The sequence below is a fragment of the Mchenga conophoros genome, linkage group LG23 (genome assembly GCF_057382185.1).
Source record: "Mchenga conophoros isolate Kocher_MC1m ecotype Shallow Benthic linkage group LG23, M_conophoros_male_GT1.1, whole genome shotgun sequence".
In the NCBI taxonomy this organism is placed as follows: domain Eukaryota; kingdom Metazoa; phylum Chordata; class Actinopteri; order Cichliformes; family Cichlidae; genus Mchenga; species Mchenga conophoros.
Window position 1 is genome coordinate 45,139,053 of NC_140547.1, and position 24,306 is coordinate 45,163,358.

General features: G+C 43.9%; 1 protein-coding gene across 1 annotated transcript in view; it reads left to right on the forward strand.

The window, feature by feature from the left end:
• Positions 1–24,306, forward strand: part of LOC146548102 (NACHT, LRR and PYD domains-containing protein 12-like) — a 431,005-nt gene that overhangs the window by 301,147 nt on the left and 105,552 nt on the right. The window lies entirely within an intron of this gene.

Consider the following 24,306-nt stretch of genomic DNA (forward strand, 5'->3'; position numbering starts at 1 on the left):
TGCAAACCTGTGAGCTGTGTGTGTTGTGCGTCTGCTCGGCCACCTCTCCTCCGGCCGTGCTGGAAGCAGCTGTGCGTTTGACAGTTTTATCGACTCGACAATAATCGAACAAATTAAATGTTCAAAAATATCAACTTAAGCACTTCAAAGTCAACAAAAAGCTTAAAACAATGAAATAATATTTCACTGAAAAAACAACAGCTCATAAGAACGATACACAAAATAATACAGAAACAAACAAATAAAAGTTATTAACCAGGATCCATGTTTTTGTCACAAACACTGAATCAGCTGATTCACTCTTTATGTTTCTGAGTTTGTTTTGTGATTATAGTTCTGGTTTCTGTTTCTGTGTCTTCACTGTGTCCCACGTCTCCTTACTTTGGACTCTGTGTTATATTTCCTGTTTTACTTTGACAGTCCCGTGTTACTGTTTCCTGTCTCGTGTGTGTAATTGGTCCCAGCTGTGTTTCCCTCCTGTCTCCCGTTCCCTGATTACTAAACTGCGTCCACGCCGCCGGCGCTCCTCTCCACAGCTGGATTCCAGGATTTCAGAGCATCCAGCTGTGGTGAGTGATGGAGACACTTTCTCTGCTCCCTCAGTAATCAGGACAGTTTATTGAACATCAGAGGACATAAAGGACTGTTTTTCACCTGCCCGTTCTGAACCTGGACATTAAAGACTGCTGGCTTCAAGGACATTAATCCCAGTGTCAGCCAGCCAATAACAGCCTGTGTTTTTCAGCTCTTTAGGAGTCAGAAATGAGAAAGACACAGACTGCTAACCGCTCCCTGCAGGAAATAAGCTCCGCCTCTTCCTGTCCTGTATATGAGTGATTCTGACATGAGACACAATGAGTTTCCTGTTTATTGTGACTTAAAGCGAGCAGCAAAGACACTAAACTGTGTGTTTCCAGCTGAAGCTGCTTTTTGTGTTGCTCCCACAATCCTGTCTGAAACAGTCAGTGAGGAAAACTCAGTTTATGCTTCCAAGCTCATTGTGAGAGGGCACATTGTGTTCCTGCAAGTGCTGATTTTGTCTGCATCCCTGAGTTTAGTGAGCTGCCTCCAAGGACTTGTGAAGCCCAGTGTGTTAAGGCTGCATCTCCCAGATGTTTCCAGCAGAGACGATAAATGTTCCCACAAAGGCTCAGCCAAAGACTGTTTGATTTTCTGAGTGTTGGCCTCAAGAGATTGCTCAGTGAGCACCTGAGTGTTTCTGGGACATCGGACACTAACTGGAACTTCAAGTCTGGTTCTGAAGCTGCACATGCAAAGACTGTTTCTGGTTGTAGAGACCTGGCTGTTCCAGGGATTGTAACCTCCCCAGAGGCTGAGCTGCTGACCTCAGCTGACTCTGGAGCCTTGAAGGTAACTAAGTTTGCACCGCTCGGGTGAGCCATCTCAGCTGCAACAGCCTCCACAGAGAGCTCACGCAAGCTTACCCAGCCTGCTGAGGATTTTATGCAGGTGTCTGGTAAAAGGACGATGCTGCTGTCCAATGAGGCGAGGAGAGAAGTAGCCAAACAGGCGAGAGCCGTGAAGGAGGAACGGCGGGCAGCTCTGGATGCCCGACATAAATACCTGATGAGCAGGCTGGCCGACGCCGGCAGCCTGGAGGAGGCGGCGGTGGAAGACGCCATCGTCTCTGATGACAGAGTAAGTTCAGAGACGTGATCCTTCCTCAGAGTTGAACCTTTGAGTCATTAATGTCTGATTCTTCCAGTTCAGTCTGATCCATGAATTCTTTGCTGCAAACGGATCCAAGAAGCTGATTTTCTTCTATCAGGATGTCAAACAGGTAACTTTGATCACATTTCAATGACTGACACATGAAGGTCTAACCGCTCTTCATAATCTGCTGTCCTGTTTGTTGCACCGTACTTTGTATTCATATCTTTTAATATCTGCCTTTCTCCCAGAGTCTGTCCTCCCGTCAGTCTTCCTTTGTGGACGCATCAAACTCAGCTGTGGCTCAGAGGAAACTCTTCCTCACTACGGGGAACTCTGAGGTTGGCTTCAGCTTTTTATGTTTAGTTCATGTGAGAATCACAGAAAAATGCTGATATGAGTGGAAGGTTCTGCTGGGAAATTGGCAAAGAGCAGATTATTGAACAGCGAGGCAGACAGTTCATTTCAGTGATGCCAGTTTATTAGAAACGAGGACTGTGGGGCTGCTGGAAGTCAGGACGGCCGTTCTCTGGATAAACCTGACAGCTGAGGTGGAGAGCAGGATTTATCCACAGACGGCTTCTTCCAAGCAAATGTCCTGAACACACCTGAGCTGAGGGTTACACAGTGTGTCCTGTGTGATCTCTGCTTTATGGTGGTTGAATCTCACAAATGTGACCATCAGACCTGACGACTTATTTGTGATGTTTTCATTAAAAATATCCTGGGTGAGGTGTTTGGGGCCTGTCCCATGAGGAGGAGTCTCCAGGGCAGACCCAGGACACACTAGAGAGGTTATATCTCTCAGCAGGCCTGGGAATGCCTCAGTATTGTCCTGGATATGCTGGAGGAAGTGGTTGTTTAGGGAGGTCTGGGATTCTCTGCTTAGACTGCTGCACCTGTGACCCGGGACCAGATAAACAGGAAATGGATGTTTGAAATTCAAAGAAATCCTCTTTTAATAATGAGGAAAAAAGACAGCAGGAGATCCATCGCAACTAACAAAACACTTCAAACACATCAATGCATCAACTTTAATCAACTTCATTTGGTTCAAATGAAGGAATCTAACAAAGCACTCACTAAAATGAAACACCAGTTAGTTTCCCGAGCTCAACAGGTCGAACACCTGAGTTTGGTTTGCGGTGCAGTTTTTATTTCTTCTAGATAACTTGGGTTATTTGCACAGGAAGGTTTTTAAATGTATTTCTTAAGTACGATCTTATATGGGGGTTGATTTTATAGCATAACAGAATAATGTAATAACTCTAATAGAGTATAAAACATTTGCAGAATGAAGTACAAGGTGAAGAAAAGTCAGAACGTCCCTGTTTGAAAATACAGTCTCAGAAGGTCAGAGATGGACAAATTCAGCTACAGAAACATGTGGCCATTTTTTTAAAGCCATAGAGCATATTACAGACGACACAAAGAGCAAACACTGTAAACTTCTAACCACAGACCTCACACAGCTCACACACGTCAGAGTGAAGCTGTCATTTCCTGAAGCTTCCACACAAGAGAACTGGCAACAAGGTGGAGTCCTCATGGATCACTAGCAGAGAAATGTGGGTGGGTGCCAGACCACATGGACTCGACTCACTTTATTTCATACAAAGGAGCAGACTAATGCTGTCATCCTTAAAGACTAACTAGAAACAAGCAGTGCGCTCGCATCGACTCGACTTGTTTTGCAAGTTTGAAGTGAGATGGTACTTTGGAGTCAGCCTCCCGAGATGATGGCTGGCTGGTTTTTGAAAAACATCTCATATTTATACAATGAGCAGCAGACTTTCCTGACTTGCAGAGGTCAACGTCCTCCTCAGTCATGCGCCATGAGTGGCACAGATACTATTCATCAAATAACTAACATGGCCTTGATTGTTACTCCAGAGACTTATCTGCGATGTAGCTTTATAGCATTTTCATTAGCAATCGTATGATTTGTGTTACAATGACCTTTGTGGACGGGCCCGGACCCCCAGGCCTCGTCCGTGACGCCGACGGTGAGCGCAACGTTTTTGTTTTCTTGCGCTTAAAATAACCTGATCAGCGTTCTGCGGACGGTTTGTTTACATTTCTCACATCTGTGATTGTTCACACGGGTTGGACACGAGCAGAGAGGGCTTTCAAGATGAAAAAGCCAACGTGAAACTTTAACGGACGACAAAGTTTTTCAATCAAATCTCCGTCACACCCTTCCTTGACCTCATCACGTTATCCACCTTAGTCAAGGAACAGTGGTTCGGGAAAATATGCATTTGTTTTTTGGACCAGTTTAAAACGTATCTCAACTAGTGATGTGCGGATCGATACTGAAATATCGATTCCTCCGATACCCGTCATTGTGTCCGGCCCCTTGGCGTGCACACTCACAACAATGGCTGAGCGTAAACAGAGTCATGTGCAGACGTATTTTACCTCCACGAACAGCTGAGACGTGGTTTGCCATACATGTGGCAAGAATGTGAGGTGTTGTGGTAACACCGCTGACCTGGTCAAACACCTCAGAGTGAATCATATCACAGAATATGACGAGCGTATGTTGAGGCGAACTGAAGAGGAGGAGAGGGAGAGGTGCTGCCAGGGCGAGACAGACGTCTCTCACGGAGTCCTTTAATGCTGCAGGCAGGCAACAAATAGCCACAACTTCAGGTTTTTCATTTCTATATGATAATTCTGCATCATTAAGTGATAAGAACAAGTAATCTGATGTCCTGTGATCATTACGACGCTATAATTTGAGATAAAATAAAAGATAGAGTAAAAAAAATAAGTTTTTGTTCAGAGTATCGTATCAGATCAGTATCGTCGATACCACCCTGAATTTTACTTGGTATCAGATCGGAAAGGAAATCAGTGGAAATCAAATCCTGCTTCTACAGGTGTCCAGTTCATTCACTCTGACCCCTCCAGATAAGCGTTGCCAGTTCTCACTGTGCTGTAGATCACATTTTCTTGTGTTTGGGGTTATAACGGTTACTTTTGAGGTCTGTGTTATAAAGCAAGTTAATCCTGAATTTAACTGGAGAAGACAAATTCCCACTGCGTGGTGTAGTGCACAGCCAGGCATTCTTTACATTAGTTCGTTTGACAAAACCAAAGAGCCGAAAGTATTTACTTGGAGTTTGGTTTGATGAAATAAGTGCCAGAATCAGTGAATACAAATGATTCCAATGACATGAAAACTGGTCGAAGGACAAATCCCTCAAGAAAAGCACGACTAGCACATTAAGTTTGTTTGTAATCATCATCATCTCTAACACCATGCGCACAACAGTGATTTTGTTACAGAACACTAAGAAAGTAAAATCTGGGAAATGATGATATTTCTTTCCAAAACTTCCTGTCTGGAAGACATTAAAGCTGCTGTGCCACCTGCAGCTTCTTTCAATCTACGTTATGTGAATATATCTTTTTTTTTTTGGGTTTGAACATCCATTCAAACTCACTCTCTGCCTAGCAAGTCTCATTCCCTCATTTCCTTGGGGTCCAGCTTCACATACGTGGCACTGAGCCTTTTCCTTTGTCACCTCTTTCTGCTACATGCCTCGCCTCCCAGTTTCTTGGTCTATTTTCTTCATTTCGCTAACTACACTTCTTTTTCTTTGTAAATCTCTTCCTTCAAATACTTTCAAAATCACTTTTCTTTTTTCCCTTTCTTCTGTGCAGAGAAGACGTCAAACCCCTTCTTGGCAGTTTATCTCAATAAAGCTGTACTATCCCAGCCATCTGGTAAGTCTTCCCTACTACCCAGAGCCTGTTTATACTCCTGCATGTCTCTGCCTTCACTCACTTCCTCTTCTTGATGTCCAAACTCATCCTTCAAACTACCATTTGATGCTGCATAGCTGCATTCTCCCTGACACCTCCTTGTCTCCTGTCTTTTTGATTTCACCTTCTGCATAATATTTAGTTGCCCTGTGTGCAGCTTCCTCCACTTTCATATATTTCTACAAGTTCCTCCCTGTTCTTGAAGTATGTGTGCACCACGGCCATTTCCACTTGGAAAATCTGCCCCACATCTGTCTTTCTAGATTTCTCTCCTAAACACCACACCTACCCAACACCTCATAACCTCTGTTCCCTTCACCTAAATGTCCATTGAAGTCTGTGTCAATCACCACTGTAGTATGTGGTCTCTTGCACACAAAATGTGTCTACCCTCCACCTCCATAATATGAGTCCGCCAGCCCTCCCATTGCCAGTCATAGTCCATAACAAGTCAAAAACATAAACAGCTCGAACGTATTATTTATTTAAAAGAGAGAGAGAGAGAGAGAGAGAGAGAGAGTAAGAGAGAGAGAGAGAGAGAGAGAGCTCAGTTGTCCTTGCTCTAGCATCAAGAGTCAGTGGCTGGCTGTTCACTGCAGGCTCAGCAGTCCAATGGCCGATCAGCAACAAAACAAATAAAAAAATAAGACACGTTCTTGATTATGACAACAAACCACATCCAAAAAAATATGACAGCAACACTTTAAGTTTTGTGTGCATTCATCATGTGCAACTCTGCAGAAAGTCTCATGTCAAGGATGTGTGGACAGGGGGGCTATTAAAAAGTTCCAGTATACAGAATAGAAAACCATCAAATGAATGAAATAAAATCTGTTGTCACAGTGGTTTTTGAAGGAACAATTACTTCACAGATGGACAGCCTCATTATATTTGAGTTAAACCTGATGATACACACTTCACGTCACCCTAGTTACATGTTTTTATTTGCCATGTGTATGTTATCCAAGGGAGGGAAAAAAAGAAAAAGAAAACTTTTGATGTGTCCAGACATTTCTTCACATCAGCTTCCAGCAACCAGTTTCAGCATGTACAACTGTTGCAGTAAGTGTGCTCATGCAGACCAACTATGCTGGTCCACTGTTCTTAATGGTGCTGCATGTTGAGAAAGAAGTGAAACAAATGTTTTGTTTAACAAGTCCACTAGTGTTAGAATAACTTGGCATTTCCAATCTGTTTCTGCTGTAGTTCAATGAAAGGTTTCAGTTACTTAAGTTTGAGAAAAACCAAAAAACCAAATTGCGTTTACAATTGTAGTTTCACCTTGTTATAAGATATTTGAAATAAAAACAAACAAAAAACATGAACAAACAAACCACAAACAAACAAACCACAAACAAACAAACCACAAACAAACAAACCACAAACAAACAAACCACTACATTTTCAGAAATATTTCTGCAGTCTGATTTACAAGTATAAACTTTCTGACCAAAACGCCACAATTTCATCCCTCAAACAAGTTGTCAACTGTGTCAACGACCAATGAGGACATCACTGCTACACTTGATGATACTCACACCTTGAAAAAGTGCAAAGGTTTCCCAACAGGACTTCGACGGTTGGTCTTCTTGATCAAGCTATAATCTGTTCTCATCAAAACCACCATAAAACCAGTTTGACAGGATGATGCTGATAAATCCCTCTAGACCTTTTTGTGACAGTATTAAAAGCTTGCTGGAAATTCTCTGTACTCATATTTGTGCTCAGTATCTGTAGGAGCCATTTTTGTGTGGGTACCTCATGTATGCCACTAGGGGTCACCTTTTGTGTTACATATGGTGTGTCTATTTAAGGTAGATAGGTCATTAGCAGCAGGTGTGTTGTTGTTGGGAAGGAGCAAACAGATTGTGACCGCTGCGCTGTTATGTTAAATTGTGTTGGAATAAAGAATCTAAAGGACAAGATAAGTATGGTTTCAGTTATTGAACTAAGTTTAATACGTTTATTCATACCAGTGACATTGCATTAACCTGCCAACAAACAGCTCAGTGGCTTTAAATGTAGGCTTAGCCTCGACAGCATCTATAACACCATTAAAATGCAGTAATGGCCACACAAAAAATAAAACGTGACCATATTCAGTTTAAGCCATTTTATGTGGTTTAGTTTATACACTTGAATCACAGTAGATGATAGCTTTCTGTTTTTAAATGTCTCCATTTATTGCAAACACTATAGTTACTGTTCTGCCTTTTATAAGGTAAACTGGATATTATGGTTGCAAACGGCCCTAGAGCTCCCTCTAGTGGCTGCTTTGTAATATGGGTTTGACTACTTTGGGAAAGGAACAATGAGAAGGTGAAAAAAATCAAAGATGGCGGAAAGTTATCGTTCTAAGCTGATATGGACCTTAAAATGTTGTTGCCTTGGACAAGATATGTCTGTAAGTATGAGTGACGATAAAATAATTATTATCTTTTGTTTTGTGTAAAAATGGTACGATAATTTGTACATTTGAAAGTTTTATCTTGTTATCAAATCACTTTGATTGTCACATCACATGTGCAGGTACACTGGTACAGTACATGTGAGTGAAATTCTTGTTTGCGAGCTTCACAAGCAACAGAGGTGTGCAAAAATACAATAACGTAAAACAAGCAAAATATAAGAACGGCTAAATCTGAGACTAATAAATATATGTACAATATATAATAGTACATGCATTACTGGATGTGTATACTAAATATGTTTTTCTACACGCGTGTGTGTGTGTGTACATATTTTACAAATTAAATAGAGTAAACAAAATAAAATATACAGAGGTTGGTAGTTGGACATGTGCAAAACAAGTGGCATTTATATACAGTGTGTAGTAGGGCTGCTCAATTAATCGAATTTTATTCACGATTACGATCTGGGCTTTCAACGATCATTAAAAATGACTGAGCCGATTATTAGCCCCTCCCTCATTTATCCGCGACACCTTAAAGGCCGGTCCGTGAAAATATTGTCGGGCATAAACCGGTCTGTGGCGCAAAAAAGGTTGGAGACCGCTGATTAAGAGGACCCGAGGGAAGCTCGGAAAGCTAAGCAGAAGTTATTTGGAGAGTGACTGCCGTTGGTTGAAAAGAGAGTTTAAAAAAAAAAAACTTCAGTGGTGTTGCACACCATTTTATGTTATTTTTTAAAAGTCATTGTTAACCCTTTAAAGCCGGTCAGAGCAGCATGCTCCGTTTTGCGTAACTATTTTTAAATCCCTGTAGAACCTGAACCGTGTAAGCTAGCGCAATAATTTGTTTTGCATATGACACCGGAGGAGTTGTACTTACATCTGATGCCATCAGCTTGTCCTCGGTCACGGTTTCCTTCCACATATAGCTTTGCAAAAACTGCATAAAAAGCGCTTGCAGGAACAAAAACATAATATTCCAGAAACACGCTTTGCCGTTCCTATCAGCTGTTCGTAACACTTCCCACAGTGAAATGATGCACATGCTGTTTTCTTTGCAAATTTGCATCATAGGATTGTTTTTTGTTTTTCCTGCAGTATATAAAAATTGCTGTATCTCCAAAATAAAACTATGAAGACACTCAAAATAAATTTCCTGTGGTGGGAAACAATTTTTTGCAACTTTATTGTATTTAAAGTTTTGAGGGATAAACCTCTTAAATTTCTCCAAGTAGAAATATATGTAAACAAAACAAAAGCGATTTTCAAATTTTTTTGTAGTTTATTGCACTTTTTTGCAATTTATGTAATTACTATGGACTTAATGCAGACATATTATTAAAATATGGGCTATAACAGTTGTATTGATGTATAGCAACTTGAAATGCTCCCACAAATGGCACTACAGCATGTAAAAATATAATATGAGCTCTGGCAGACTTGGTTCTATAGTAGGTCTTAAAGGGTTAAATAAATATCGTCAAATAATCGTGATTATCATTTTTGCCATAATCGAGCAGCCCTAGTGTGTAGTGCATAATGTTGAAGTTCCAGTAGTGAAGGTGAGGTGTCTATGAAGTGTCCAGCAGTCTGATGGCCTGGTGGAAGAAGCTGTCTCTCAGTCTGCTGGTTGGGGACCGGATGCTGCAGAACCTCCTTCCTGATGGAAGCAGTCTGAACAGTTGATGGCTGGGGGGACTGGAGTCCTTGATGATCCTCCCCGCTTTCCTCGGGCTGCGCTTCCTGTAGATGTCTTGGAGGGAGGGAAGCTCACCTCCAATTATCCGTTCAGAGCACCGCACTACTTGCTGGAGAGCTTTGCAGTTGTAGGCGGTGCTGTTGCCGTACCAGGTGGTGATGCATCCAGTGAGGATGCTCTCAATGGCACAGTGATAGAAGGTCCTGAGGATGCGGGGGCTCATGCCAAATCTTTTCAGTCTCCTGAGAAAGAAGAGGCGCTGCTGCGCCTTCTTCACTGTTTTGTTTATGTGTACTGACCACGTAAGATCGTCAGCCAGATGTACACCAAGGAAGCGGAAGCTGCTCACTCTCCACAGCAGCGCCGTTGATGGTGATGGGGGTGTGTACTTCTCTGCTCCTCCGGAAGTCCACTATCAACTCCTTTGTCTTTGCGACGTTGAGGGTGAGATGGTTGTCTTGACACCAGTGGGTCAGGGCGCTGACCTCCTCCCTGTAAGCCGTCTCATCACTGTTGGTGATAAGACCCACCACTGTAGTGTCGTCCACAAACTTCACAATGATGTTGGAGTTGTTAGTGGCTGTGCAGTCATAGGTGTAGAGTGAGTACAGGAGAGGGCTCAGTACACACCCCTGTGGTGCACCAGTGTTCAGTGTGATGGGGGATGAGGTGATGCTGCCCAGTCTGACTACTTGGCGTCTATCAGACAGGAAGTTAAGGATCCAGCTGCAGAGGGAGCTGCTCAGTCCTAGATCCTGCAGTTTCCTGTCCAGCTTCGAGGGAACGATGGTATTGAATACTGAGCTGTAATCTACTGTTAGCTTGCAGTAAGAGTGTAACAAGCTAGTTTACAATGTTAGTTAGCTAATACAGTATTTTGTACTTTCAGTTTTACGATGGTCAAAGAGAAGGCAATGGTCAGAGGCCATTCTTCAATAAATCAGCGCAGAAAGGAAAATAAGTCTGGTTATTGGAGCATCGTTATCTCGCTGTCTAGCTGGTGAAACTAAGGAACTCGGGGCGAGGACAGCAAAGTTACCAAAGGGGAAAAACGATCAAATTAAAACTGCATCATCTCAAAAATCACAAGTTTCTCTAAAATGTGTTTATTCTAGGGCTGCAGTTATTCATCATTTTAGTCATCAATCATTTTATTGATTGTTCGAAAATTGAATTGGATTCGAAATAGTTTTCTTATTAATGAGCAATAATTATTATTATTCCAAAGAGAAAACACACGGGTCTTTTGGTTACCATTTTAGAAATTGCCATCCTTTAATGATTCATCTGTTAAAAAAAATATTTTGACTGCTTTTATCTAAAAAATATTTTGAGATGCTGAAATGCTGAAATTGTCATGGAACGCTGTGCGGCAGGCAGGAGTAGGACCCAAAATGCAGGACTCACAGGCACGAGGGAATAAACTCAAAAGGCAGCTTTATTGCGTAACAGAAGATGATAGGCGATACAAAACTAGACTGGGGAAAAACTAACATACGCAGAGACACAGGGAGATCCACACAACATGAGGGACGACGTCACACTGAACAGAGGGAGACGCAGACAGAAATACACAGAGGGTTAACGAGGGAAGTGGGAACACACGGGGAACACAGGTGACACTGATAATCATAACGAGACAGGGCGGGGTGAACTGAACACTGACGGGAGAGGTGAAACAGGAAGTACAGGAGGAGAGAGAGCACGAGTAGAACACCAACGTAACAGGCAGGGGAGACATGGAATAAACACGAAAGGGGACGAGGGCTCATAAATACATAGAGGGCACACAGGGGGAAGAGAGAGCACGGGGAGAACTTAGACATAATGGGCAGACACAATAACACCATGGACAGACAGAGGGAACACAGAGAAGTGGGAGCAGGCAGGCAAAGAACAGAAACCTAACAAATGGCAAAATCACAACAGAATACACACTCGGAATGAACAAAAGCATAAGGAAACACAAAACACTGAGTCCTCAGACTCAGGACCATGACAGTACCCCCCCCTCAAGGGCTGGCTCCAGACAGCCCAAACACAGAAAAACAAAACCAAACAGAAAACAACCCAGGGCGGGCGGCGGGGGCCCAGGACGGAGGGCCCGGAACAGAAAACAAAAGAGCACAGCAAACACCGGAGCCCAAGAAAATAACCCAAACACAGAGCAGTTCAGGGGGCCGACCGTGCGCAAGGCAACGGCGGCGACGCGGAAACAGTTCAGGAGGCCGGCCGTGCGCAAGGCAACGGCGGCGACGCGGAAACAGTTCAGGAGGCCGGCCGTGCGCAAGGCAACGGCGGCGACGCGGAAACAGTTCAGGAGGCCGGCCGTGCGCAAGGCAACGGCGGCGGTGAAGGAGACGACGGAGCAGTTCAGGAGGCCGACCGCGCGGGAGGCGGCGGCGACGATGACAGCGCTGGTCCGGGGGCCGACCGTGCGGAAGGCGACGGCGGCCACTCAGGCGAAGGCGGTCCGGGGGCCGACCGTGCGGAAGGCGACGGCGGCCACTCAGGCGAAGGCGGTCCGGGGGCCGGCCGTGCGGAAGGCGACGGCGGCCACTCAGGCGATGACGGCGCAGTTCAGGGGGCCGGCCGCGCGGAAGGCAGCGGCGGCCCTCCAGTCCCAGGCGTGCCGGCCATGGCCCGGTGGGCGCAGGGCCAGACGAGGCAGCTGATGAGGATGCTGGACCAGACGAGGCAGCTGATGAGGATGCTGGACCAGACGAGGCAGCTGATGAGGATGCTGGACCAGACGAGGCAGCTGATGAGGATGCTGGACCAGACGAGGCAGCTGATGAGGATGCTGCGGCAGACGAAGGCTCTGAAGAGGAGGCTGCGGCAGACGAAGGCTCTGAAGAGGAGGCTGCGGCAGACGAAGGCTCTGAAGAGGAGGCTGCGGCAGACGAAGGCTCTGAAGAGGAGGCTGCGGCAGACGAAGGCTCTGAAGAGGAGGCTGCGGCAGACGAAGGCTCTGAAGAGGAGGCTGCGGCAGACGAAGGCTCTGAAGAGGAGGCTGCGGCAGACGAAGGCTCTGAAGAGGAGGTTGCGGCAGACGAAGACTCGGAGGCCGGGCCAGGCGAGGTTGCAGAGGCTGAGGCCGGGCCAGGCGAGGTTGCAGAGGCTGAGGCCGGGCCAGGCGAGGTTGCAGAGGCTGAGGCCGGGCCAGGCGAGGTTGCAGAGGCTGAGGCCGGGCCAGGCGTAGCAGAAGCACAGGCGGATGTAGCCGGGCCAGGTGATGACGAGGCGGTCGCAGATGGCGGCTGGACAGGCTCCTCGGGCCCTCCAGCTGATGCGGCGTGAGGCTGAACGGGCCCCTCGGACCCTCCAGCGGAGACAGGAGGCTGAACGGGCCCCTCGGACCCTCCAGCGAAGACAGGAGGCTGAACGGGCCCCTCGGACCCTCCAGCGGAGACAGGAGGCTGAACGGGCCCCTCGGACCCTCCAGCGGAGACAGGAGGCTGAACGGGCCCCTTGGACCCTCCAGCGGAGACAGGAGGCTGAACGGGCCTCTCGGACCCTCCAGCGGAGACAGGAGGCTGAACGGGCCTCTCGGACCCTCCAGCGGAGACAGGAGGCTGAACGGGCCTCTCGGACCCTCCAGCGGAGACAGGGAGGTGCTGGCCGGGCTCACTGGAACCCCCAGCGGACGAGGTAGATGGCGGCGTGGGAGCCGCGGAGTCCTGGATGAGCTCATCCGAGCTTCCAGCAGGAGCTGAAGTAGAGCCAGAGAGGATTGGGACCCCGGGCTCAATGTTAAGCTGGCTAGAAAACCGCACTGCTACGGGGAACTGGGCCAAAGGTTCAGGTGCGAGCTGAGCTGCTGGACACACGGGGACCTGAGCTGCTGGACACACGGGGACCTGAGCTGCTGGACACACGGGGACCTGAGCTGCTAACGGTGGAGAAGTAAATGACTGCACAGGGGACTGAACTGATGTCTGTAGTAACGGTGGTGGTGAGGGTGGAGTTAATGACTTCACAGGGGAATGAACTAGAGGTAGTGACGGTTGTGGTGCTGGTGGTTGAGTGGGTGACTGTGCTAAAGGAGGCTGCACTGGGGACACCGGAGACTGCACTGGGGGCACCGGAGACTGCACTGGGGGCACTGGAGACTGCACTGGGGGCACTGGAGACTGCACTGGGGGCACTGGAGACTGCACTGATGGTTGTAGTGGAGGTGTAACGGGTGAAGGAGTGGCTGAAGTGGCTGTGGGTCGGACGGCTAGTGGCTCAGCTACAGGGTATGGCAACGGCAGGGCTATGGGTTGAATGACTGGCTGAGTAGCAGCCTGAGTGGCTGGGTGTAGTGACGGTTGTGGTGGAAGAGAAACAGGTGGCAGTGTGGATGATGGAGCTAAGGGCGACTGAGTGGCAGACCGAACTGATGACTGAAGCGATGGTAGAGGTGAAAATGGAGCTTGTGGTGGAGTTAATGGCTGAGCTAACGGGGACACAGGAGACTGAACTGAGGGTGGCTGCGAGGGAGCTAACGGAGCTGTGAAGGACTGCGAGGGAGCTAACGGAGCTGTGAAGGACTGCGAGGGAGCTAACGGAGCTGTGAAGGACTGCGAGGGAGCTAACGGAGCTGTGAAGGGCTGCGAGGGAGCTAACGGAGCTGTGAAGGGCTGCGAGGGAGCTAACGGAGCTGTGAAGGGCTGCGAGGGAGCTAACGGAGCTGTGAAGGGCTGCGAGAGAGCTAACGGAGCTGTGAAGGGCTGCGAGGGAGCTAACGGAGCTGTGAAGGGCTGCGAGGGAGCTAACGGAGCTGGGACGGGCTGCGAGGGAGCTGGCTGAGCTGGGACGGGCTGCGAGGGAGCTGGCTGAGCTGGGACGGGCTGCGAGGGAGCTGGCTGAGCTGGGATGGGCTGCGAGGGAGCTGGCTGAGCTGGGACGGGCTGCGAGGGAGCTAACTGAGCTGGGACGGGCTGCGAGGGAGCCGACTGAGCTTCTGGTAGCACAACAGGTGAATTAGAAGGCTGAATGTCCGGCTGTGGGGTGGCGCGTCGGCGGCGTGAATGCCGTTTCTTTTTCCCCGCAGATGGCTCCAAAGGGCCGGGAAAAACCACATCCGGCCGGTGAAACTGACGCGGCTGCTCCAGGGTGGCTGTTGTCTGTTGCTGCTGGGCCAAGTCTGATATTTCCCGAGTTCGCGCCGCCTCCCGGGCGTTATTCAAATTGGCCAATAGGTCCAAACATCCACTGACCCGGCGGAGATGAGAATTTCCTTTGAGGATTGCTTCGATAGCATTTATCCCCACAATCTTGGCCCTTGTATTGGAAGTGTGAGTTATCCACTCGACTAGGCGTTGGACACGTATCAGATCGCTCTCCCCGGGTAAGTCTGCTGGGTCCATATCTGGTGACGTCGTACTGTCATGGAACGCTGTGCGGCAGGCAGGAGTAGGACCCAAAATGCAGGACTCACAGGCACGAGGGAATAAACTCAAAAGGCAGCTTTATTGCGTAACAGAAGATGATAGGCGATACAAAACTAGACTGGGGAAAAACTAACATACGCAGAGACACAGGGAGATCCACACAACATGAGGGACGACGTCACACTGAACAGAGGGAGACGCAGACAGAAATACACAGAGGGTTAACGAGGGAAGTGGGAACACACGGGGAACACAGGTGACACTGATAATCATAACGAGACAGGGCGGGGTGAACTGAACACTGACGGGAGAGGTGAAACAGGAAGTACAGGAGGAGAGAGAGCACGAGTAGAACACCAACGTAACAGGCAGGGGAGACATGGAATAAACACGAAAGGGGACGAGGGCTCATAAATACATAGAGGGCACACAGGGGGAAGAGAGAGCACGGGGAGAACTTAGACATAATGGGCAGACACAATAACACCATGGACAGACAGAGGGAACACAGAGAAGTGGGAGCAGGCAGGCAAAGAACAGAAACCTAACAAATGGCAAAATCACAACAGAATACACACTCGGAATGAACAAAAGCATAAGGAAACACAAAACACTGAGTCCTCAGACTCAGGACCATGACAGAAATAATAATAATAAAAAAAACAGACACTGATGTCAACATAAAGGTAAACACGCAATTTAGTTTCTTTAGTTTCTGGTTCTCTCCTGTATGGACTAGAGAATGCACGATACCACTTTTTTGTGTCCAGTATCGATATGAATCCGATACAGCGTATTTTTATAATCAATAAAACAGTTTTTTTAATATCTTTCTTTATTTTGTATAAGTTCATACTCAAGTTTTAAAAAATAAAACATTAAAGTTATTTAGTTATACCTGTATGCAAAAAACACACTGCACCCAAAATATTTCATAGTTCAGCAACACTGATCAATCTAATAAACTTAAACCTGCACCATCCTCCCTATTCTGGTATTTTAAAGAGTACTTAGCAGAAATATTAAACAACCTAACTAATAGGGTTGCAAACTCCCAGCAAAAAAAAAACTAAAGGGAACCATCGCCCACCCTCTGCCTCGTGATGCTTAATCGACATAATCGACTTTAATTTAATGCATGTATTTAAAAAAAATGCACAGAAATCAATTATTTTTCAACAACAATTAAATAGATTCAACATCTTTCTTCAACAGAACTGCAGACTGCACAGATGGTATCTTCCCAAAGGAAAAAGTACTATAACTTACTAGGGTATATATTAGACTTAATAGTTACTATACAATATTAGATTTCTATACATTTTACGTTAGATAAAAACTTTGGTTATAAGATTCAGATAATTATTTATTAAAAGCGAGACATTTTAAACGAGAATAAGAAAGAAAAGTATTTCTTTGTGCCCCCTTTTCCCTGTTAATGCCCCAGCTGGCCCCCTAGCAAAACCGTGCTAGACCCGCCCCTGCACAGTTACCAGCTGTCAGCTACTTATAGCATTAGGCATTAAAGTAATATTAAATAAATCCTAACAACAGCTTATCAAGCTTAAACGTGCTGCTGTGGTTTATCTGCTGGTTTCCTCTTTCTGGCGCAAAGTGGGAAACAAACAAGAGAGACGGAACTTGCGATCAGCTGATCATTGATCAGTTTCATGATTGAAGTAGCAGCAGGAGAGGGAGGGGGAGAGGAGGCGCGGCAGTCGCTCCATATATCGGTTGTTAAGCTTAACGTGGGAATGCGTTACAAACATTGAGAGAGAAACTTACAAACTTGCTTTACTTCTCTAGGACAGCTTTCACTGAGAAGAAATGCCGATTTGGAAACATGTAGCGAGGCGCTAAATGCTCCACCAGACAACCGAGAGGTCTCTTGTTGTCACATGCAAGAAAGCATGCTCTGAAGAATATCCAGGTAGATAACTGTGGCGATATGTTGGTTATATTACTTTAAAGTGCAACTGGCTAATTCTTATTTTAGCCAACTCGAAAAGTAAAAATGATGCAACGACCTTGAAATAACACATTTATCTCACTGAAACATGTCATTTAAATAAAAACATTTACTGAAATTAAAATAAATATACTGAATATAATATGGCTCAGATTTAATGGAATATAATGATCCTTTTGTGTTGCTGTTAAAGAAAGGGATAATGTGTGATTACTGCTTTTAAACTATGGGCTACAAACTAAATCCTTTTATTATTTCTGTCCTCGGTTTTAACTCATTAATAATCATTAGGATGAAGCCCCCTAAAAAACAACGTAAAGGTCATGAAAATGTAAACAATTTGGCATTTTGATGATGCATCATCCACATTAAAAAGTAGAGATCATATCAGCCCTGTATTTACTTGTATCGGATACATAAAAAATCTTTCTGTATCACACAGCACTACAGAAAGCTCTTTTCTAGGGTTGTATTAAACATCTGTAACTACCGTAACTCCTGATCCATTTCCTCAATTAAAAGAAGTCCAATGATTCCTGAGAGCAGCAACTCTGCACTTTTCATTAATATTTGCATCATTACGGTAATCCCAGGTACATTGTTGCAGCAGCCCCGTGAAGGCAAAGGTTGAGAGAATAGTGAGTGAGCGTGATGGAACAATGTTATCACACGTTTGGCTTCTTTTTACCATGTTTGTTTCTTTTGTTCTTTCATGTGTTATTTACCAAGATTTGGATGGTGTTCTGCCTCGAGTTACCATAATGTCCCTAACATCACAAAAAAAGCACAGAGTTGCTGCTTTCAAGAACTGCTGGAATTTTTCATTTGCCCCAATGGTTCAAGACTCAAGTTAGGCTAAAAACACTGGGACCAGTTTAAATTTTTATTATTATTAACCTTTATTTAACCAGGAAAAGTCCCATTGAGATTAAAAACCTCTTTTGCAAGGGAGTCCTGGCCAAGAGGCGACAACACGTTGAAATTACAAAGTTACATACATATTATAAATAACAATTACATTTTAAAAACATTTTTCTCTGGCTCTCTCAATCTGGACTTAAAAGCATTTAATGAAATAAGATCTGCTATCTTCCAGTCTTTTTGCATCATGTTCCATGTGAAAGGGGCAGCATAAGTAAAAGCCCTCTTTCCCAGTTCAGTTCTGGCAAATGGAACATTGAGCAATAAAAGATCGCTTGAACGCAGGCTGTAAGAAACAGTACTTCTCCGTGTGAGCAGATCGCAAATGTAGGTGGGCATTTGTCCAAGCAGGGCCTTATAAATAAAGATGCACCAGTGAGCAAACCTCCTGGAGGACAACGAAGGCCATCCCACTCGAGCGTACAGATCACAACAATGGGTCAAGGCCCTACAGTTTGTAATAAACCGTAAGGAGGCATGATAAACTGAGTCAATCTTATGAAGACACTGGGCGGAAGCATTCATGTACAGCAGATCACCATAATCTAAAACAGATAAAAATGTGGCATTTACAAGACGCTTTTTTGTCTCAAAAGAAAAGCAAAATTTGTTTCGAAAGAAAAATCCCAATTTTAGTTTGAGTTTTTTCACAAGATTGTCTATGTGAGATTTAAAGGTCATAGAATCATCAATTAAAAAGCCAAGATATTTATACATATGCACCACTTCTATGAGGTTTCCCTCAAGAGTGGACACCAAGGGGACAGTTTGAGGAAATCTCTTCATGTTTGAAAACAACATTAGCTTTGTCTTTTCAGCATTGAGAACCAATTTCAGCTCCAGAAGTGTGTGCTGAACCACGTCAAAAGCTTTCTGCAACGATTCTATTGCCTTTTCAAAGTTTGAGCCAAAGGAATAAATAACTGTGTCATCAGCATAAAAATGCATACTAGCATTGGACACATTTTGTCCCAAATCATTTATATACATGATGAACAGCAGAGGTCCTAAAATTGAACCCTGTGGCACCCCAGTGTGAATATTCAAAAGTTCTGAGCACAGATTTTCACATTTAATGCATTGAGTCCTGTCACTCAAATAATTAGTAAACCAGGAGACAACATGTCTAGACAGCCCCAAAGAAAGAAGCCTATGCTTTAAAATGGCGTGATCCACAGTGTCGAAAGCTTTTGACAGGTCAATAAAGAGAGAAGCACAGTGCTGTTTTTTATCAAGAGCAACAAGTATGTCATTTATCACTTTTGTGGCAGCCGTGACAGCACTATGCTGTTTTCTGAACCCAGATTGTAGTTTTGAAAGAACTTCATTAGAGTACAAGAACTCTTTTAATTGCTCACTGACGAGAGACTCAAGGACTTTTGCCAAAACACACAAGTTTGATATTGGCCTGTAATTAGTCAAAATGGCCGGGTCGCCTCCTTTTAATATTGGTGTAACAAAAGCAGACTTCCAAACAAGTGGAATTTCTTTATTTTGGATTGAAAGATTAAAAAGGATCGTAAGAGGTTGTGCAATGTAATCAGCTGCTATTTTCAGAAAATAGGGCTCTATTAAGTCTGGCCCTGGGGGTTTCCTGTGATCTAAGGCTTTAAGAGCTTTATGCACTTCCTGGACAGAAAAAGGAGAAAAATCAAAAAGCTCCCCAATATATGTTTGGGGTTCTGTGCAGGGAATCATGGGGGCTGCTCCAACAGAGTTAAATAAAAAACCAGTAGCTACGAAGTGCTTGTTAAAGCTGTTTAAGACCTCAGTTCTGTCATAAACTGGGACAGAATCTTTTAAAATGAATTTTGGAAGAGCCTGTGATATTTTATTTATAGATAAGGACTTAATTACTTTCCAAAATTTCTGAGGGTTATTGAGGTTTTCTGTAGTAACAGATAAATAATATTCTGACTTAGCCTTCTTGATAAGTGTCGTGCATTTGTTTCTTAATTTCCTGAAGTCTAACCAGTCAGTCAGGGAATCGTTTTTCCTAGCTTTTGCCCATGCCACGTTACGCTGATGGATGGACTCTGATAATTCCGATGAAAACCAAGGGTTCTCCCATCCCTTGACCCTAAATTTTTTGGCAGGTGCATGCTTATTTAAAATCTTCATAAAAATTTCTTTAAAATAAGCCCAAGCCAGATGGATGTCTGGTATCAGACTCAAGTTTTCCCAATTTACCATAGACAAGTCATAATGAAACGCTTGCTCATTAAATATTTTAAAATTTCTTTTACAGATGATACGCGGTTTACATTTAGGGATTTTAGTGTTCCTACTGGTAGCAACTACACAATGATCACTTAAATCATTACAAAACACGCCTAGAGACAGAAACTTATGAGGGACATTTGTTAGAATTAGGTCAATCAAAGTAGATTTGTCAGGACTCTTTATATTTGGCCTTGTAGGTAGGTTGACCAACTGGCTAAGATTAACAGAGTCACAGAAGGATTTAAATTCATCAGAAGCTATATTCAGCCAGTCCCAGTTCAAGTCTCCGGCCAATAGAAGTTCGTTATATTTTAATTTGGACAGAAGATGCTTTAGAGATAATAAAGTTTCCTTTACAGCAGACGGAGGCCTATAGCACCCAACAACTGTTATAGAAAGAGACTTTACTATTTTAATATCCAAAGCCAAGAATTCCATTTGTTTAGGAATAGATACAGATAAAACAATGGATACTTCATATCTTGATTTAACATAAATTGCTACGCCTCCACCTTTCCTAGGCCTATCTGTGCGATAAAGATTGTATCCCGTTATGTTGATGTCATCATCTGTAATAGATTTGGACAACCAAGTTTCGGAGATAATCACAATATCCGCGTTTGTCGATTTCGCCCAAATTCTGACCAAGTCCATCTTGTGTAATAAGCTGCGTACATTTAGATGAACACATTTTAACCCTGGCTGAGATTTAAAATCGGCAGGGGTCTGGACACTTTTCAATTCAGGTCCAGGATTTGGTTGCACATCTCCGGATATAAGTAAAAGTAAAACAATCATCATTAACCTTCGTTTCATATTACATTTAAAAGCATTTTCGTACTTTGCAGATGTTAACGACAAATACTGCTTTTTCTTAAGTGAAAGTGAAAGATTATACAGAACAAGGGAACCTTGTAATTTGGGTAATACTTCATATCGATTTAAGCTAGCAACCAGAGCCAGATGAATCGTTGGTGACTCCAGGTGCACTGCTACAGTTGACCTAGTGCCACTAAAATAAGTTTCACCCATACTCAGCTCATATTTTGCAGTTCTCACCCAAGGAGCACCGCAATGTCCCAAGTCCCAAACCACGAATACACACAATAAAGCTTCGATAAGTGTCCTCGTCTTCATAATGATAGCCCAGAGTCCAAAATGGGGGTGAATACAAAAAGCTCCAACCTATTAGCTCCGAATCCGAGCAGAGGTGGACTAAGCAATCCGGGGATCAGATGGAGGGGAAAGAAAATGGGTTCATGTGTGTCAGCTGCATCGTCACTGCTGCTCTTATGTTATGTGTTTTTGTTGAAAACTAGGTGCTGTTTGGCCTTAATGATGTCAAACTTTTCATTCACTTGTTTGCTCCTAAATACGTTTCTATTGCAGGTCTTTTCCAGTTGAAAATGTGAGTGAGCACTACACAAATTACTGACACTGAAATACACTGAAAAGAAAAACAACTAAACTAAATCCAAACAAAAACAACTAAACGAAGTAGTTACACACGTTATAGAATATATATACTGGGCATACAAGCCTGGCCTAAGCTTTCTGTCAGGAAGACTGCAGCAGTCCAGGAGTTGGGTTAACTGTCTTTAAGTCCCACAGAAGAAATGTTTACATCAAAGTGCTTGCCAGGCTTAATCCAAATTAGGTACAGCCATACTTGAACTTATCATTGTATAGTATGTGGGACTATGAGCAATGGTTTTCTGGAAACAGAAACAGGCAATTTTATCATTAGTAGAGTCACAAATAACTAGAAAAACAATTGAAAACATAATGTACTCAACACAGCAATATCTCACAATATCCACAAGGGGTCACTATAGCTCATATATTGCCTAAATAGCACGTCATACAAATTGCCAATCATAAGGCACGGACATGGCAAGCTAGCCACAGTTAAACTAAACAATAGAAAAGTCCTTTATTTGTAATACCGCTGGATGTAATGACTGCGGGAGATTACAGCCACTGCTATTAACTTAGTGCCAAATAATCCTACCAACATGGTATCAAAGAACTGAGGCATAACTTTAACATGCACAAACAATTATAACAGCTTCATGCGAGTCATCCTGCCAAAAGGACTAACACTCACAGGTTCATAAACACACAACTTAATCACACGAAACAACTGCGATGCTCTGCAGTGGCACCTTTAGTCACTCCCACTCTGCGTGCTGAGCACATGCCCACTGATACGCTTATTTCCTTTGAGTGTGCTTGATTTCTGCCTCTAGACATTCTGAGGCCGAGTCAGAGCAGGAAACTTGAGCACACGTGGTCTCATTAAATCAGACAGCTGGAGTCATTTAAAAAGGATCTTTTAAGCAGTGCTGTCCCTCAGCTTCATAGTAGATCCATCTATGGATCAGTTTGAAAATCCTAGCTGTCTTCTTTCTAGTTATCATGTTACAAGATTTTAAGAAAACTTGAACGCTGATCATGAGTTGAATGCCACTGATCTTCAAAATCATCCAAGCTTTTTGAAAAATGCACACAAAAGTCGGGTGTCCATGCCACCCGCATGCAAGGTGACAAAAATACCCCAATCAGCCTTTCAAGCTGACAGCTAAAGAAACCATTTCACCAGATTTAGCTTCTTGGATATTGTGTTCACTATACTGTGTTCAAAATGTACTTCTCATTTAATAGAAGAAATGTAATCATGTCAATATAGAGGATTTCAAATTCTCACTCCTGTTAATTAAAAAAAGAAAAAAGTAGGATAAGACATGAGAAACTCCTTGAAAAGGACAGTCTCCATTATAGCACCTCATGGAAGCTTTGTTAGACGACCTGTCATTAAAAACTAGAAAGACCATCCAGCATCGGGAGCTTTCAGACTTCCAGGTATGACAACAAGCCTATTGCTGGTTTGCCCACTCTGACTGTGTCAGTATTTGCTCCACATACCAACTGCTCTGACCCTAAAGTAAGCCAGAATCCCACACAGCCATATGTAGGCACATTCCAACCACAAAGAATAACTGGGGATTCTTCATCCTGTAAACATCCTGAACAACTGGTTTTGGTGGTTTGATGGGAACAGATCCTCACCTGATCAGGAATACCAACGATCACCCCACCACTCATGTCTTGTTGGGAAATGTTTGCAGTCCTCAAGCTGTGAAAGTCATCAGGTGCAGCAGTCATGAATACCATGTAAACATCCCTGTTGGTAGGACAAACAAATAACAGTGGGATTCATTCGAGAAAACAGAACTTGTTTGATTCCCTGTCTGACAAAAAGAAATTAATGCAACGTAAAAATTAGATTTAAAAAATCAGCAGCATCATATGTAACCAGGTCCTAAATTACATATTGTTATAATTACACAAAATTTGTTCTAAAGCCCAAACTGCTCCTGGTATATCTGACTTTTAGCACCTCCAAGCCTGTAGTCATCTTGGTTATTAGTTAGGCCCCTCCCCCGTGTGTCGCTATGTGTATAGGCACTGTTAATGCTAGCATGAACAGATCATTCTTGCTGGCTGTTGTAGTGGCTTGAGCTAACTCTCATCCCAACTGTTTATATTTGGTTATAGGAGCTGGAGTGGGCATTAATGCTCCACAATTTACAAGCTGGGACCTGCCGCTAATCCATGGTTAAAGCCTTTACCCACATCAACACTGCAGGCAGAGGCTAACATCTGCAATACTATTAATAATTACACATAACTGTAGCAACAACAAAGAGAGGCTCGAAGAAGAAAGGCTTGAAACCCTTAGAAAAGACTGATCAGAGTTGGTTCAATGAACTCTGATCATGTTCATTCGGAGTTAAGCTCGTGTGTGTTTAGAGACAGAAAGCCATCATGTTACCAGGATTCTCCAGAGAAACACAGAAATAAAGAGCAGAGCCTCCATCTTCATTTAGTGGACAGAGGAATATGATCACAAATCAGTGTGGGCCAAAATTTGTATCTTAAAAACTAGGAGGGGATAAAGTTATACCAACATACTGTAATATTTTTATAATATACACTAGCAAACTTTCATGCTGTGTGTGATATTAAAAATATTGTATTGTGTGATATCACATTCTATTGTGATACAGCATTTTAATCTGACCTTTGATTTCTAAATGCTTCATTAAACTGTCAAATATACAAATATAGACAACTGTGGGATTTGTCTAAAGTATTTGCATATGCCATAGAAATGTTAGCACTCACAGTTTACTGGGCAAGGTTTATGCAACGTTTCAACAAGACCAGTCCACTTATGACAAACGCGATCATACGAGCA